The sequence below is a fragment of the Anopheles arabiensis genome, chromosome 3 (genome assembly GCF_016920715.1).
Source record: "Anopheles arabiensis isolate DONGOLA chromosome 3, AaraD3, whole genome shotgun sequence".
Taxonomy (NCBI): Eukaryota; Metazoa; Arthropoda; class Insecta; order Diptera; family Culicidae; genus Anopheles; species Anopheles arabiensis.
Window position 1 is genome coordinate 65660839 of NC_053518.1, and position 17987 is coordinate 65678825.

The 17987-nt window shown below is 41.4% G+C and overlaps 1 protein-coding gene across 2 annotated transcripts in view; it reads right to left on the bottom strand.

The window, feature by feature from the left end:
* The window catches only part of LOC120900919, a 286191-nt gene that overhangs the window by 65718 nt on the left and 202486 nt on the right, over nt 1-17987 (bottom strand). The gene's annotated exons all lie outside the window — the stretch shown is intronic.

Consider the following 17987-nt stretch of genomic DNA (forward strand, 5'->3'; position numbering starts at 1 on the left):
GCCATACCAGAAAGGGAAACAGTTTTAACATGAAGGAGCTCAGCTGTGCTGGTTGACCTTTAACAAATAATGGAAATTTTAAAAAAAAACTTTAAGGGACATTTTAGGGACAAAGGGAATCGCAAAAACTGGTTTATTTAAACAGAATAGTAAATTTGATGTTGATATTGGTGTCATTTTGATTATCAATGTGTTTGAGCTGGTATTAGAACAAATACCAGCTGGTATTATACAAAAAACATTTACGTACTTTAGAAACAGTGAACTCTTACTTTTGATGCTGTCCAATGTCCAGGACTACAGGTCGGTTCGTCTAGTCCAGTCCAGACTTAGCAAATTTTCATTTGACAGTCGGGGAGTGCAAGGTGTCATACAAGTCCTTAGTAATCGTTACTTTCTTGCGGCAAAATTCCATAGAAATCCTCATTTGCATTATGGTGACCAAAAACAGAGTCATAGGCAAAACCGTAGTTCATTTTATCGCATTGGTTTTGGTAGTCTGCCTCATGCAAAGCTTAAAATCGTTTGTAATATCCTATCAATTATCTTATAGATACTTTTGTCCTTCTCAAACCTACCTGGATAAGTGGTAGGACTTTTCATCATCATTATCAAAAGTAACACGTGTTTGTGCTGACCACCTTGTTTGATTAATTGAAAAAAGATAATGTCTAAATCTATAGAAAAATAGGTAAGATACTTCCAGAAATTCACGATTTTGTATGAGTTTGAAGCCTAAACCGCGAGTTGTGTCTGTAAAGAATTGTTCATCAAATATTTGTGACTAACAAATGAATCCATCAGAAAGGGTGTATCAAATTTTTCATTGATGTTTTAACAACTTTTCTAAAACAAATCCGAAACCGATTTCTCATTTTCATCCAAATATTTTTTTTGGTTTTTCTTGTACAACTCGAAAAGTTTTTGGATTTCTTAAGCGATGCGAGATCTCTTTCATCAATCACAATTTGACGATGATAAACGTAATCACTAAGTAAATTAGTCAATTGAAGATTTAATGGATTTTATGAGTCAAATCCATATTAAAAACTTATGGGAAAGGTTGGATAAATAGTTAAAACGTAAAATAAATAAATATTCTCGAGAAGAAGCAATCAATTCATTGATTATTTTCCTGCAAACAAGATAATTAACCTATGTTTCATCTAACGAAAGTGTTTAATATATACAAGTAAAAATAAATTATGAAAATTGCATAATATTCCATTTTTAGATGTTTTCTTGTTGGTCCGATTGTAAAAGAAAGGATTGTGAAGTAAGGATTTTTTGACACAATTTGCATACACTTCCTTATCAAACTCTTCAATGCTATGCGGAAGATAGCCTCATACTAAAATCAGTATGAGAAACACTCTAAAAATAAACAAACAAAATACACAAACTAAAAATAAATCTTTTCCGGAAAAGATAGTCTATGTATCTTATAAGCTCCTTAACAAAGTAACAACTCCCAATAGATTTCAACACAGGATTTTTATTCATCCAAAAATACTTGCATTTCCTAGAAAATCAACTTCAATTCTACTAACAAAACTTAAGCCACCCGGCCCGGCAATACGAACAAAGCCCACATACTCTTCACGAGGCTAAAGTGTACTGTACTTTTCCGAGTATAAAAAATCACCCAAGCGGAACCTTTCCAAACGCAAAAAGTAAAACACATTTTCTGACACTTTCCGTGCCGCAATACAGCGTCAAACTATTCACTAAAGTGAAGGATCACATAAAAAACAACCCCCGCAGTACTACGCAGCGTGAGTATGTGTGTTTGTGTGTGTATGAGTTAAGAACGAACGTTGACGTCTCGTCACGTGATGGAATTGAAGGAAATCCTTTGCCCCAACTCAACTCAATCCCGCTCGGTAGCGCTCCCAACCTTACCCAAACAAAGTAACTGATACTTACAGCAAAGCACCGTTGCTTCAGGTGTCCCAAACGTCTCCCCTCCCCTCATGTTCCTGCCCACTCATTTCTCTAACCCCGACAAGCATTGTTCAGATTTATCCCTGTTTCCCATTCCGAGCCGTCCGTCTGTTCCCTTCCCTTTGTTCGGAAGTGAACCATTTCCGGCGAAAATTTCCGTCCGCTTCTCAGGCAGGCAACACACGTTCCGGTAATCCAAGCCGCTTTTTCTCACCATCGCTTGCCTTCCCTCTCTCTCTCAGCCACTCATAGAAACACACACACGGTGTTAATGGGTCGTCCTGAAGTCCTTCACCTTTGGGCCGTGGGCAGGCGAAAGAATGTCGGCGAACTTCCCTATTTTGCTTTATAATGCCTCTTTTTTCGCTTTTAAGCGTCTAAGATAAAAGCCCCCCGATACACAGGTAAGTCCGTGAAAACAAGGACATACATACACGCCCGATACATGTGCCTTTCGCACGAGCACTTCACATTAGCACTCGCACGCACTCGCCGAGGAGTGAAGGCGGCCTGAGCGCAACCTTTTTGGACGCGCGCATCGTAACGGTGCGTGCCCGAAAACGCGTTGTCGTCGTGTCGCGAGGAGCCCACGGTCCAAGTGTCACCTCACCATGTGGGCTGAGTACACACATCCAAACACACACACATACACATGCCACAGGACATGGGATCAACACATCCGCACCGGCGACGTTTGACAGGGCACGATTTTCATTAGCCCGGGGCGGATTTTCCGGGACTTGTCGGTTGTTCGACAACGGGCGTACCAGGGAGAACAAAAGGTTGCTTGATGTTACTACCTTTACTCACGTTCGCGCAGAATAGGTTTGCGAAGATGACGAAGAGTGCTGGCCCCGATAATGGGTTTGAATACGAAGATTATGCCATTTTCTTTAAACATTTCGTGTACACATACTAGTTGCAATAGTTTGAAGGAGAATTTTGTTGAGCAGAAAATACATTAGTCGATGTTGTCGAATATTGCCTAGAAGTCACACATACATTAAGCTAAGCTACGATTGTACCATACATTCGATTGTACCTTTAAAGCAACAGTCATTTACAGCTTGTATAAGTTGTTGTCTCCAACTTTTTCGTTGTTCGTATTTAAGTTAACAACTTGTTATTTTAGTATTATGTACAGGCTCGTCCATACATTACGTAACGCTAACACGAATAAGGCAGTTACATTTTAGCATATTACTACATATTTATTTATGTATTGCTACATATTGCTAATCGGTCTATTCTAAATCTTTTTTGTGCAAATAACATTATGCATAATCTCATAATGGTATTCAATGTATTTTTTGCTTTATAAAATTGGCAATGGTAGTTTTTTCACTGCAATAATTAAAACCTGTCATTTCATAACGGATGCGTACAGAAAAGAATGAGCCTTTCAACGTTAATCAAAATTCAGTTTATGGATGTTCAGTTAGCAATCAAATGATTGTATGAAAAAATAATGATTCATCCAAAAATATTAAAATGGAGCAATTATAATTGATTATAGCATCAATCCATAACATAATATACAGGAAGAACAAATACCTTCAACAAAATATTTCTGTAAGCGTAACATTTGTTCTTACACTAGAGGAATGGAGGCTATAGGAGGTTAAAGGAGGGATATTTATCAAATATTGCATTTTTAATGTAACGAAGTTCATGAATAACCCATCAAACTGTGTAAGAGGACTGACTACAGGCAGTCCGCGAGATACGCGGTAACTCTTATACGCAGATTCGGAGATACACGCTTTTCTAAATTTAACAATTCTTTGAGCAAATTATACTAGTTGGAATCATTGTCAAATTCAATATAAATTGCCTGCTGGTGGAATTTTATAATTATTTCTTCAATTGATAAATTTATTGACTTAAATCTATTACGTCAGGTAAAATTACTCACTGATATTTTTACTACTTTTACTACTGATATTTTTGCTTCAAGCCGTGAAATTCGACATGCGCAAAATATAGAGATACCCGGAACTATGCGGCCGTTTCGACCCCCATTACCAGTGTATCTCGGGGGTGTGTATACCGCCTGTATTGACATGGCAAATCTAACTAAATGATAAATGGTTCAAACATCCGATTATGGTTTTTTGCACTCAAATTTTCAAGTTCTAAGCAACAAACTTCCTTACAAGAGTAAATTGGAGTATATGCAATAAGAAATGTTCAACAAAAACGCCTTCCATTTATAAGATATGCTCCCTGCATGTAACTAAAATAGAAATTAAAACCAGAAAATTCACTCCAAACACCGCTTGACTCCACAAAAATATGCCACTCTTTGCTCAATCTGTTCAAGACAAGATCAGGACGTTAGAGACAAACACACATACACACAAGCGTTAACTGCTGCGGCAGCTCATTCACTCCAGCAAATAATAGCGTCCCGTTAGTTTGTGCTCCTTCCCCCCGCATTGACGTGCGGACAAACTTTCCCGAAACTAGTTATTTTATTAAATTGAAACTACGCTCTGTCGCAAAACCATGGCGCTGTCTCATTTACAAAAAAAGAAGAAAAAAAACTACGTAGAGAAATTAAAATACAAACTTTTTACCTTCCCTTTCCAACTTCCCTTTGACCCTCCCCTTGTCTTTTTTTTAGTTCTCCCTGCCGCACATCTTCATTATAAGGCACAAACTTGTGCAGCTTCAAACGCGCACGGGCGAATTGTTTGGCTTTTTTCTCGATCTAATTTTCTTTAATTTCTCTTCTCATTTGTAGTTTTTCCAAGTCTGTAGTTTTTTTTTTCTCAACTCACATTTCCTTCCTTACCCGAAAACGAAAACTTTTGACGTTTTCCCAAACACACAGCACTCACACACAGGTCACACAGTCTTTAATTACCTTCGCCAAGAAGCACACTGCCTCGTGACGCTCGATGCGGTCACATTTCCGGGGTTGACATGCAAATCGAACAGGTCACGAGAGAGTTTGCCCGGGAGTTTCCCCTCTTCAGGTCGCTCCAGGGACTTTAAAAAGTCGCAAGCCACACACCTCTCACGTGAAAAGTCGTTGCTACAAAAATAAAAGTCTCCAAACCGGGTCATCTCCCAGCCAGAAGCCAACGGAACGGTGGAGTTTTCCCCCCGCCGAGCAGCATGGGGTCGCGTGTTATTTTTCCAAGCCAGCAAGCAATCCCTTGCTGCAGCAGGCAGTCCGTGTGCGTGTGCTGACGCCATTGCCAGTGGGGAAGCATCCCCGGCAGAGCAGAGGCAGCAACGTTTCGTGACAGTTGACGGTTTTTGACGGGCATCGTTTGTGTGTGCAGTTGCTGCCCAAGCATCACCTGCTGCTGCTGCTGCTGCTGCTGCTTAGCCTGCTTAGCTACTTTTGCGTGGTTCATTACAGTTTGACTTTATTTAATTAGAGTCGCAAATTACAGCGGGACTGCGGCGTCCGTTCCGGGCCTGTTTTGGGAAGGAATGGGGGGAGGGGAAGACGAGTGTCCTTCAGGTGACACACATTAACCAAAAAACCCTGGGACCGAATGTTTTCGACGACAGCGGCCCGAGCGTAATCACTGTAACACGTAACATTCAATCAACCCGGGAGGAGGTCGCAGCAGGATTAGTGTTTCCCGCTGTTTTGCTGGTTTTAAGTTGAGCGATGTTTTCCCCCTTTGTGTGTGTGAGTTTCAAGGTTTCTAAACTAAGCAAACCATGCCCTGTTCGCATCCGGATTATGCAAATGCGTATCGACGTCGTGCTCCGTGCAGCAACATTGCTTCTCAACGGTCGGGCAATCGAGTTGTTACACCATCACCACGGCAGACGAAGGACGCACGATCAACGAGAGTTTCAAACTTTAGTCTAAAAGAAGAAAAATAAAACTGTAACACCCATCTTCTCGTCCCACACATGTCTCATCTCACACACAGACAGGTAGGACATTCTTTTCCTTGCTCAGAAAAAAAAAACTCCTGACAAGTGAATCGAGTTTGTGGGAGTTTAAGCGATTTTCTAATGCTTGTTTGGCCAAACAGCCTCTCCACCCTCAGAACGGCTTTGCAGCTGTTTCTGCTTGAGCGGAAAACTTTTACCAAGGAAATTACCCCCATCACATCCCAGCCATTTCTTTCCTGGCGAGCATTTTCTATCTGTAAAATGTCTATCCCGTTCCATCACCAAATAGTCTGCCATTAGAACAGGGTGCTCTCTCTTGCATATACTTCTCTCTTTTTTTGCTTTCTCTCTCGCTCTCTCTCTCTCTCTCTCTTTCTCTGGCCCAAATGGTAATACCAAAGTTGTGTTTTATAATCTCTGCCCGACCCCAACCCAGCGTTGGGCCCGGTCCAGCAGGTGAGATAAACTGCTGAAAATTTTACGAGCTGCACAAGTTTTACCCCTGTCCGCTTTTCCGCACAGCTACTGCTGCTGCGCTCTTAATGGGAATGTTTATTTGTACTACTACTGCAGAGGATTAAGCTTAACTCTTTCTACAGGGCACGGTGAGCCGTGATGAAGGATGAAGGCCCGAACACAGCCCGATTAGCTTGTTTCGGAAGCATGCAAACGGGACAGGGTTTGAGGTAGATACAGCTGCAGCTCGATGGTGTAACAAGAGGCATCAAACATTTTGGTGCGGAAATTGTTGGAAGCAGAAACTGGACCATTTTTTTCCTCATTCTTCTCTTTACGCGCGTTACAAACATTACGCAAAGGGTTTTGCCCTTTTCGCCGCAGCTGCTCTTGACCTTTTGGCACCCCGTTTCTTCTCGTTATTCCAAGAAGAGAATTTCAGATGAAGATGGCATAATGATTTCGTTTAACCATTGCACTCCTGGTGAGCTGTTCGGTGCCCTTTCGACGCATAACAGAAATACAAAAATTAAAGGTCAAAACGTGCCATCTCTTTGAATTTGAAAGCTTGTTATATTCAGTTCGGATGACAATTTGAGCCAACATCAAATCATTTAGCGGAATTTGGGGCAAGTGTGCCACCTTAAGCATTTCAAGTTATAACTCCCTAAAACGTGTTTTTCAAAAGCCGATTTAAATCTCATAACCATTTTACATCTATTTCCTCACTTACAAATGAGTTTCGCTTGAAAAAAGTGCAAACAAAACAGTTTTTGAAGCGTTTTAAAAAGGGTCCAAAAAGACGTTGTTTTTTGGGCTATGGGGGAAGAGTGCCACTCGTATGGGGCAAGACGGCCACCTGGTTAAAATAACCGTTTTTCTTAGATAATTGGAAATTATTACGTTTGTACCACTAGTGTATGTATTCCTACATGTCTTGAGTCACCAATGAACCCCTTTTCATCACAAACTGTATCGCAATATGGGTTGTTGCTGGTCTGTTTTTCCGGAGTAGAATCCGCTCGTAAAAGCGCACCATAGCGCTGAACGCTACAACAATGTTTACATTTTTGACAGCTCGCGCCTATGAAAGATGGTGGCACACTTGCCCCAAATAGAGATGACTCTTTTGCCCCAAAACTTTTTTGAAATTGAACTTTTCAGTGACAAAAAGAAGGTTTTTCTCAACTAACCCCAAAAAAAATTTTAATTGGTTGGATTAAAAAATTATAATATTCTGCTCAATTTTGAAACTCAACATAAATTAGTTCAACACAATGTGAAATATCGATTGGTCTATATAAAATTCGGCTCAGTATACCTAGTCATTGGAAAGCAACCAACTGTATATACAATTGATCATTAAACTAAAGTTTTTAAGGAAAAATGCTTGGTGGCACTTTTGCCCGGTATGGCACATTTGCCCCAAATTCCGCTACGACTAATTCGGATGAAACTGTTGGCTTCATGGTTATTTCGCATTTTCAACCGTATGGCGTTTAACCATTATTGAATAGTATGTTTCAAATGTATCCGTGGTAAAGAGTGCAGTCTATGACAAGACGGGTTGTGTTTCTATTCTCATTTGAAGCGAATATGGCGATTGTTTAATTAATTTGAACGCAACTTGTTGATTGATTAAGAATTACTTTTATTAATCGATATAAAAAATTCCTCCTTCATCAAAATACGATTGTGTCATCGATACGTAAGCTACACGAATCGTATATCTCATTAAAATCATTCATTAAAATCCGTCCAATTTTAATCAAACCTGTCATACAACCGGGCAAAACGATTCCTGCTGATAAATCTGTCAATTACGACTAAATTCCGATTGCAATCCATTTCCTTCCTCGTCTACAGTATTCCATCCAAAACTAGGCACACATCCTACAGGTCCGTGGGATACATTGCTTCCAAAGAACTTGGATTGTACCCTTCCCCAGAACCAGCAAAACCCCCTGGTTTGCTGATGAATCACTATTCATTAAAATGAGCTGACTGTTCCGGATCGTGTTGTCATAAACCAGTAAAGGGCATTGGATTTTCCCCCCGCATTGGAGTACAATCAACGGTTTCAGGGAGGGGAGGGGTTTGTTTCGGCAAAAGGAAAGGAAAATCACGAACAAAACCGAAAGACGACACAATTCCTGTCCTGATGATCAATCCAAATGTCCCAATATCGATAGCATATCACAGCGGGTTCCTCCGTAAACGTCCGAGTGTTCACATACAGCAAAATAGCAGCCTGTGTTTCGGATTCACCGGACAAAGGTTTAGAGTCAAACAATTAATTACTTTAATTAAGTTACTGTGGTCTACTACTGGGACCACAAACGCACTCACACAATCTAGGGAGGTCAGCTCCTTTCTTTACCTGCAATTAAGGCGAACAAATGTGATAAAAAAAAACATTATCGTTAGCTTCGGTTGCTTCACGTTGGGAAGAAACCATGGAGGCAATCCTTCGCAGGGAGGGACGTAAACTCCTTGAGACGCATGTATATTCATTCCTCGAATTGATTAGATGAATGTATAGGGCGCATTAAAAGCCTTCCATAATACGCTACGCCCGTTGACCCACGTCCGATGTCCTAAATTATTCATGTATTCTTCGTACATCTTCTGCAGGCCTTAAAGTAGACAAACCGGAGCACGGGTTGTCACACAGGATCACAAAAAAGCGGAAAGACAAAAAGCAAATACACAAAAACTATAGCCGGCCAGTATACACAAGTTTGGGTAGCAAAAAAAAAGGGTAAGTTTCTAGAGCATCTCAATATCTTAGGGAAGGAAAAAGGACATTCTCAAATCGGTTGCTTGCGTAGAATGGGAGGAAAGCGCAAAGCATACACACAATCACACTAACGTTTATTCTCGAACTGCCGCTTTTGACAAATCTTGATAGCATGGAAATGAAGATGCGCATAAATGAAATTTGACTCTTAATTAAAAATGGACCCATTCCTACGTCCCTCTCTCAAACCAATGGCTTTCAACATCCGAAGAAACCTTTTCTTCCAAGCTGGAGAAGATAGTGGAGTGATAGCGAAGCTGAGCGGTGATACGAAACGAAGAAAAGTCAATTTATTCATTCATTCTACGAGAACGTTCGCCACGGTGAAGGGGTCTTTGTTTTTGTTGTTTTGTTAAGAAAATATGTATAAAATGATCTATTTGCGTGTCGACAAACGACAAGTCAAATCTGAGCTAAGTCGTTCCACTTAATGAGGAAATGGATTTTATGCTATCCAAAACTATGTCCCAGGAATGGCTTGGTTGAGAACATCCATACGATTTTCATCAATAAATAGCGTCGTATGTGGATAATATTTAAAAACTTTGCAAGAACACAACCTTCGGAAAATAAGCTTCCACCTATGAAAATTTATTTATTTTCATCAACATACATCCCTATGAACTCAATACCAGGGAGTACTTCTCAACACTCGTTAAATGGAGATGACCGATCTCTTCCCTATCAAGCTACATCCTGCGCGGACAATCGGGACAGAAAGCATATGTTTGTATCCACCACGTCCAGCAATGGCGATGGAACGTATGGCCACACAGCACCTCCATTTGCTGAGTTTCGGCAATATTTTGCCGACATATGGAGCATTCATTGTTTCTGAAACAAGCAGGGATTTCTAGAGCAATGGAGATTCAAATACATTTGCACAAACTCACCTAACGTCCTTGTTAGGCATAATGCCGGTGTCTCTAATGTTCACCTCAAGCAACACTGGGACGTACTTGAAACAAGGCCAGAGGTAGAAAACAAGAATACTTTCTTCCTGCTGGAATGCACTTTTTAAATGAGCACACTGATCAAGAATACTTGCACTATTTATTCGCTTGATTTCTGCACCCAAAAGGCTAAAATACAGTGTGTGAATGTGTTTTTGAACATGTCATGGGAAAGTTTTGGTGATTATATTGTGCTTGCGTTATGTGATTTGATGTAATCTTGCATTACCATACATATTCGATGCCCACAGCAACACAACAATGCCATTATACTTATGATATTTCCAACATTCGCCACCGTTATCACTTTTTATCCACTCTTCGTTTGAATTGTACCATTGCGAAAAAATAACAGCTTTAACATGTTGAATGTCACGTCACCCACAAAGTTGAAGTCACTTCTTGCACCGGAAAAAAAAACAAATGAGTAATAGTGATCAAACGGCATGGTATTTCGGAATGACCGGACCTAGGCTCAAAAATTTGAACTAAGATTAGGTTAGTGTCGATTCGGTCGGATCGATCCTAGTTTCGAGAAGACTATGCACAGCGAATTCAACAATGGATTTGAAATATCTAAGATAAATTTAAAATATTTTATAGTTTACTGACACTGTTTACTTTATCCTTGCAAATATCATCAATATATTTTTATTAAAATGTAGCTCTGTCAAATAAATTCCCTGGAGAAAATCAATCCCAATCAATTAACCTACCCATTTCGTTCCTTTTGCAAATGGGCCTTTTTCCATTCTATTCCTACAGTTCCATTAAGTTTAATCATTATCCCAACACTAGTTCCAATCACGTAGTCTTGACTGAGCACTTCATTTGTTTCCAGCGAAAACAAAAAAAAAGCTCATCGCCTATCAGATCGTATCGCGGACCTCCTGGAAAAGGACTGCCCTTTTTTCCACTCATCTTCCAGTACTTCCAATGTGTCATAAACTTCCCACCGGATCGGCGCACCACACCGTGACAACCCAACTATCAGTCATCATTCGATGGGCATCCAGATAGCGTGCATCAAAACCACGAAAAGCATGTACCGACACGATCATCGATTGTAAACACAACGCACGACCGGGGCCCCCCGATAATAAACATCTACCAATGTCCAATGCATCGACAACTGCGAACGCCACTGCTACGGCACGGTACATTTGTATCCATTTCGATTCGTTGCTGACAGAAGTTGCTTTTAATTACGACTACCCCGGACGCCCCAGCATCACGCCAAGCATGGGATGGAACACGATTGTTCGTTCAGGCACGACTGTAACACAAGATCCAAGGGCTTTAGGTGAATGATTTCGGGCTTTTGACTTTGTACAACCGTTTCCTAGCGTTCTGCGCCAGGCGGATGCCGGTGCATAGGAATGCAGTTGCAATTCTTCACCTCGTGGTAGGATGCTGCCGACGGAGATGATGATCTCATCATTTTGGGCTTGAGGTTTGAGTTAAAAGTCACCATACCAGTCGGCGCTAGCACTTGCAATCAGCCATTCAGGCGAAGTTGCATTGTCGGCAAGGAACTTCATTACAGCGTGCGGTGAATGTCGGTGCCAGCCCAACGTATTCGTGGGATGGGCCTGGGCGATGGGTTCGGCAAAGCGAACAATGCACGTTCGTTGGCTGGTTGAAGGTATCAATCAATTAAGCGCAACCTCAGGGTTGAGAGGGCGCTCATGTAATGATTTTATTGTATCAAAACTTTTAACAATGGTCTAATTACGGCACGGAGTCATCATTAAAAGCACTCATTTAAATAATTATCTTGTGATGAAGGGTATCTATGGATGAAGCCGACTTTGCATGAAAATTTCAACTTTGTTGGACGCGGAAACAAATTTTCAGATTTAAAGATATTCAAAACCAATTTTAAAAGGGTTTCGATAAATTTAAAAGGATATAATAAATCCTACAACTACAATAATATATTATTACCAACAGAATCGCGAAATCCTCCTGCATCCACAAGTAAACCAATCAAGACCCCTTCTAAAACTCATTCCCCGCCAATCAACGACATCAGAGACTCCACGTTCCAGAATGCGACTCCAGCAACAACCGCACCTCGTGGCAATCGATTTAGGCCATAAAGAAAACGATCCGTTCCGTTCCGCGTGTCCCACCGTCCGCACCATAAACCGGACAAACCCACATTTGCCTTTGCGGCTGTGCGCCAAAAGGTAATTGGCCGTAAAAATGGTCCCATTCGCGCCGGTTCTCTTCCGTCATGAAGTTCGCTTTTCGTGTCAACAACAACGCCACGGCCAAGATATCTTGTCATCAACCAGGTGGATAAGAGGACGTGTTATTCGGGTCATACGGCTGCCGATCGGAAACGATCACTTTCTCCTGTACTTTGAATCGATGTAAAACCGTTCCAAAACTATGTCGGTAAGGCCAAATTCTGGGAGGCGGAAATTTTGAAGGTGTCTTTAAAAAACAAGCTATATCATCAGTTCTTAGGCCTGTTTTCATTTGCATACTGGTTTTTTGTTGTGCGTGTTTTCGATGCTCTGATAAACCTCTTTTCTGCCGGGCATCTTATTATGTTGTGCGCTGCGCCTTTTCTCTCTTCATCCACCGCTGACAGGGAGCGCATCATACCTTTAAATCTCCTTCTCTCTCTCTCTCTCTCTCTCTCTCTCTCTCTCTCTTTCTCAACACAAACACACGCAGAAACATGGTGCTGACGGAACACACGAATCTCGCCGCTCAAGAAGTACCATCACCATTTCGCGCTTTCGCAGATCACCTCAGTAGCATTTCGGCTGGCGGGTTCGTCGCCACGGCGGTTCTGCACGATCGGGCACAGCAAACGGCACGCGGAAACGCTCTACTCGTGGAGAGGCAAACACACGCGTCACAACAAAACAGCAACAGCACCGTCTTGCACTGCGACGGGATCGGGAGTTTATACCGGTTGGAAGCAAGTAACGGGCACAAAACCTGAATTCTGGAGCGATGCGTGTGACGCGTGTGGTTCACCGCTTCGAGCGGGAAATAGTGTCGTTGCACTGATAATTTGTATGGGAAAAAACACACGTACGCACCAGAAAAATCAAACTACTTTGACAAACACCCCTTCCAGTGTGTCAGTGTGTGACAATGTGTGGTGTAATTAGGCACTTCACGAGCTTCGAGTGGAATGTAATTGTCGTACGGTTTTACTTTGGTGAGCGGTGGAAATTAGCTTGAATTATTGATCGGTGATTGCCGGACCGATCGGACGGCAGGTGCGCAACCTTCGAGTGAGATCAGACCGTGAACTTGGAACGTTGATGGAATGATGAGGCTCTCGTCATTTCTGGTCGCATGTGTTTGTGTGCGCTAATAGTGTGTGGACTGGCTGTAGTGGCGTGAAGACCTTCAACGCAATGCATATGCCTGAGGTCCTAGGAGAAGTGTGAAGATTTTGGAAGATTTATCGGGGGCACGAGTGAAGATGGTCAAGTTTAACTAATCAATCAAACAAACCGGATCTGTAAAAACGCAAGAGGTTGAGGTCCATGAGTAGTTTTAGATATGCCATAGAAGATGTTTATGATAAATTCAAACACTAACGAATAGAAAAACCAATGATCAATGTATTTGTTTTGTTAACCTTAATGATAGGACTAATTACATTCGTACGCATATTAAGGTCAATGAAAACCCCTAACCTAGAGGAGCATCTAAGACATATGATCAAAAATTAATGGTTTCAATCAAAAACTTCCTCAAACTTGGTCGTGATGGTGAACAAATTGAGAGTTTGGCTCCTGTTCCTGTTGCAAATTATACATTTTAATTGACTTGAAATATCTTTAATAGTTTTTTATTCTAGGCAATAGTAAAAAATACAACGGTACTTTGAGTTTATGGTGATAACTTTTGATAGGTCCATAACCTTCCTACAAATTGAAAGAATAGATCTTTAAAAACAACAAATTCAATTACAAATTTTTGTTTATTGGAGGACCTAAATAGTTTTTAGGTCCTCAAATTAGGCCATTAGAATACTTCACATTTAATCCACATTATAATACTTACTCACATTTGAATACTTAACATTTAATATGGAAATTAAATTATCAGAAAAAGGATAGATGTAACACTTCGAAAACCAGAAGTTCTGTCCATTATCTAAGTTATCTATTATTCAAGTTTCATACAAAAGATATCTCAAAACGTTTTTGAAATACCTTCTTACTGCTTGCAATATGCATGCAGATGTTGTAACGCTCTTACGCCTTTCCGCGTTGTATACCTCGCTAATACATAACCCAAACATACCAAATTGCCTCTACGACACATCTCTAAGAAGCTGTTATTTACTATCTGCAAAGTGTGTGTTGTACTTTCACCTCACAAAACGAAATTTTTCAGAGATGTTTCGTAATTTTATGCCATGTCACCGAACAACTTTCAAATCAAATGCCTATTCAATTACACGCCATAGAGGCCTTAACCGCACATTCATAATTATGTCGGTTTGTTTACATGCACACTTATCGCGACGCCATAGAGCGTTGGCTACATCGCAACCAGCGAGCATGTGACCCGGAGAGCACTCGGTGGGTAATTAATGAGCTTCCTTATCTTGCTACACAACTCATTCCGCCTGCTAATTTGCATCAATTAACACCCGTTCGAGCCCTTTTTAACCGTTCACGACCCGAGCCCCTCCCGCTCGAGGGCTCGGGTTGAATCTTCAGCCTGATTACAGTAATTCAAGAGCAGAAAAACCTTAGCTACCGCTTAGCATGCCGCTTCCTAATTGAACTCCGATAGAATTTCACTCACCCGCACCAGTGACCTTGAAGACGATGTGGAAAAGGCTCCGAAACTTGTGACACGCATTTGCTACATCTGTGCCAAGAAAAACATCATTACAGTTCCGATTCCACATCTCCCCGTACTGGTAATGACTTCCATTACTCACCGAAACTAAATCAACTCCAACAGCTCCACCACCACCAGCTGGGAGAATCCTGGGAGATTCCGCCCACGGGAGAAGCCAGAGCGACTATCCCGGCTGGCGGGAAATGTCTGACATTGACATATCGTTAAGCTGCGAGTACTTCGGCTCGCACAAATCAAGGTCAACGGAGGCCCTTTTCCCTACTCCCCGGGGGGTCACGGCACACGAACTTCTTGCGGTTTCGTTTCCGTCCTCAATTCCATCCAAAGTGGAGTGGAGGGAAATCTTCCCCTGTGTGACAGGAATGCCGCAACCTACCCGCAAAATCGATAAAAGTAACACAAAAATGTCGTTTGTTCCATTCCGCTTCTACTTTGAAATGAGAGTGTGCACGTGGGTAACCGTTTTCTTGAGCCGAAAACTTCCCAGAAGCTTCCGAAAGCAACGGTGATGGCGTATTTTCGGCAGCCTCATTTGCATCTCGAACTCGACGCCCCCACCGTGTGGCTTTTCGGTCGAAGTGGAACATAAGTTCTGGCACATAATGGTGGCCTTTTGGTGGGTATGGTTGCCGCCACGCTACCGGTAGTAATTGTCAACGGAACCAGCAATTAGGCATACCTTAGCAAAATGGGAACAAATGGGAGGGCTGTATTCGTGAGCTCGTGGTGTCAGTGTCTGTGTTAAAGGATGGGATCGTTTTACACCTTTTGCTATTGCTCACATAGTATTCTCACATGTTACACTACTTTAGTTTTACGCGTGGCGCGTTGTTTGCTCTTGAAAAGCTTTGCCAAATTTGCTTGTTCGCCAAAGCCATTTCATGCTTTGGTGGAAGAGGCGTATTACACACGCCGCTAGGAATAATGCATGAACGGTGAATTAGCAGCCTGGCACTAATTTTCTCCTTTCAAAACCAATGTCATTCTTCCCACTACAACTTCTACACTCTAATTTTAACACAAAGCTCTCAATCGCGTACCCATCATATGGAGCGTTCTCACGCCTTCGGGAGGTGAAGACAACAATACGTGTGCACGAATGAAAGCGTGCAGCATCTGCTCAACCACCTGAAGAGCATTAAAAAAGCCTCGATTGCACGTACAAAAAAAAGAACAACTCGAGCAACGTGTAAGACAAGCAACTACTACTGCTTGAGCGGAGCATTGAGCACTAACGTTGATGAGTTTACGATTTCGAAAGCTCGATGGTGCCGAAACCTTTTGCATTGTCCGCTGGCGTAACGACGATGCACATCGGAGTGTTTGTCTGTGTGGCAAAATGAGCTAATCGACCATGGAAAGGTAACACAAAAAAAACGGCCAAGTCTTGATTGCTTTTTGCAAGCGCGGACAGTACGTTTGACATTTGACGATTCATTTGATGTGTGTGTGTATGGTGGAAAATCAATAAAGCTTCTCCAACGTCGTGATGACCGTATTTCCATCCCTTCTGATGTCAGCCTGTCAGGCGGACGTTATTGTTCATAAATCAGATTGAACGGCGGGAATAAGCTTTAGTACATGCACCAAGATTGCATGATACAGGAAGTTAAAAAGTGCTTAACACAATGCCCAGCATGGGCGTTTTAGACGGGTTTTAAATTACAAAGATATAGAAGTACCTTGACCATGCTTGAACTCTATCCGGATAAGCTCAAATGTGTCAGGGATTATTATTCTCCCCGTCCTAATACTTCCTTCCACGCTTAACTTTTGCCCTGGAAGGCAGCCTTAGTTCAAAATTGTCGCACTTTTGAATAGCACTATGCGTATAATCAAGGTCATGTGACTTAAACATAAATAATACCATAGGTTTAGAACCACCATAATAGAAAGAATGCCATAATACCATGGGTTTTGTATGAAAAGTATTTATTTATAATTTTAATACTGTGAAGTAAATAACGATTGTAAGAATGCATTACTAGCTCCATGTATCTATTCATTTTGTCACAAACATTGACTTGATGTGGTATTACCTAGAGTCATCCACATTTCTAAAGATGGAAACTACGGCTTGATAAACTCATCATTAATATTAAACATCAATTAAAGCATAGCAAAATAGCAAAAAAAAACCCTATCAGACTCATTTGAATACCCACTCACACATAAGAAAGCCGGCAAACCGCTGCTGCCTGCCGCCGACCAAACACCTCTCTCAGAGAGTTATTACAAACAAGTCTCCCTTCCTCTGTGAAACCTCACACACCAAATATTGACCGTCCCTACATTGCGGCACCCCGAAACACACTCTAACGCGCTCTAACTTTTTGGCCGCTCCGAATACAGCGTGTCCCGTTTTGTCGTGCTGGTGTCGACGAGCAAGAGTGCGTAACCGTGCGTTAGAGTTGCGGGCGTCCCCCCGAAACAATGGGCAGCTGTGGTACGCCTGAGTGAGATGGTGCGGCGAGATGCTCACAGTACAGGAGCAGTTTGGTTTAAATACATAAATAAAACTACGTCTACGTCACCCAGCACACAGCTGAAGTCAGATGGACGGAAGTCAGGCGAAATTCGACTTTGAAACTGTTTGTGATGCGGGATCGATCGTTAGCTTGCTGTTTTTTTCTCTGTCTCTCCCCACTTGCTATTTACACAGTGGACCAATGCGGCGTGTGGGTTAAAATGAGGGTATAAAGAGTTTTGCTCTTCTTTTTTTATTTATTAAGAAGAAACGATCAGGCGTTTGCTTTGTTCTTCATATTAGGACCAAAAACTGAAGATACAATTATCTGTTTCTACAATTTTTTTTTTCATTTAAGTCGAAAAGTAAACAATTACACAGGGATGATCTAATTCCGTTCGGTTTAAATTACTGATGCAATGGTTAAACGCTTCGGTAGATTTGTAAGTGTTGTATATAATGAGGGTGGGCAAATTGTTACATAATCTTGAGCAATCATGAAACCAAAATAAGGTCATAATAATAAAATAAAATTAATTATAAATGTAATAGGTCGGAGAGTATTTCTAATACAGTTAGTATTAGTAATACCAAATAATGAATCTAAGAAGCATTATAAAAGTTTGTATAACATGCCATGAAAAGC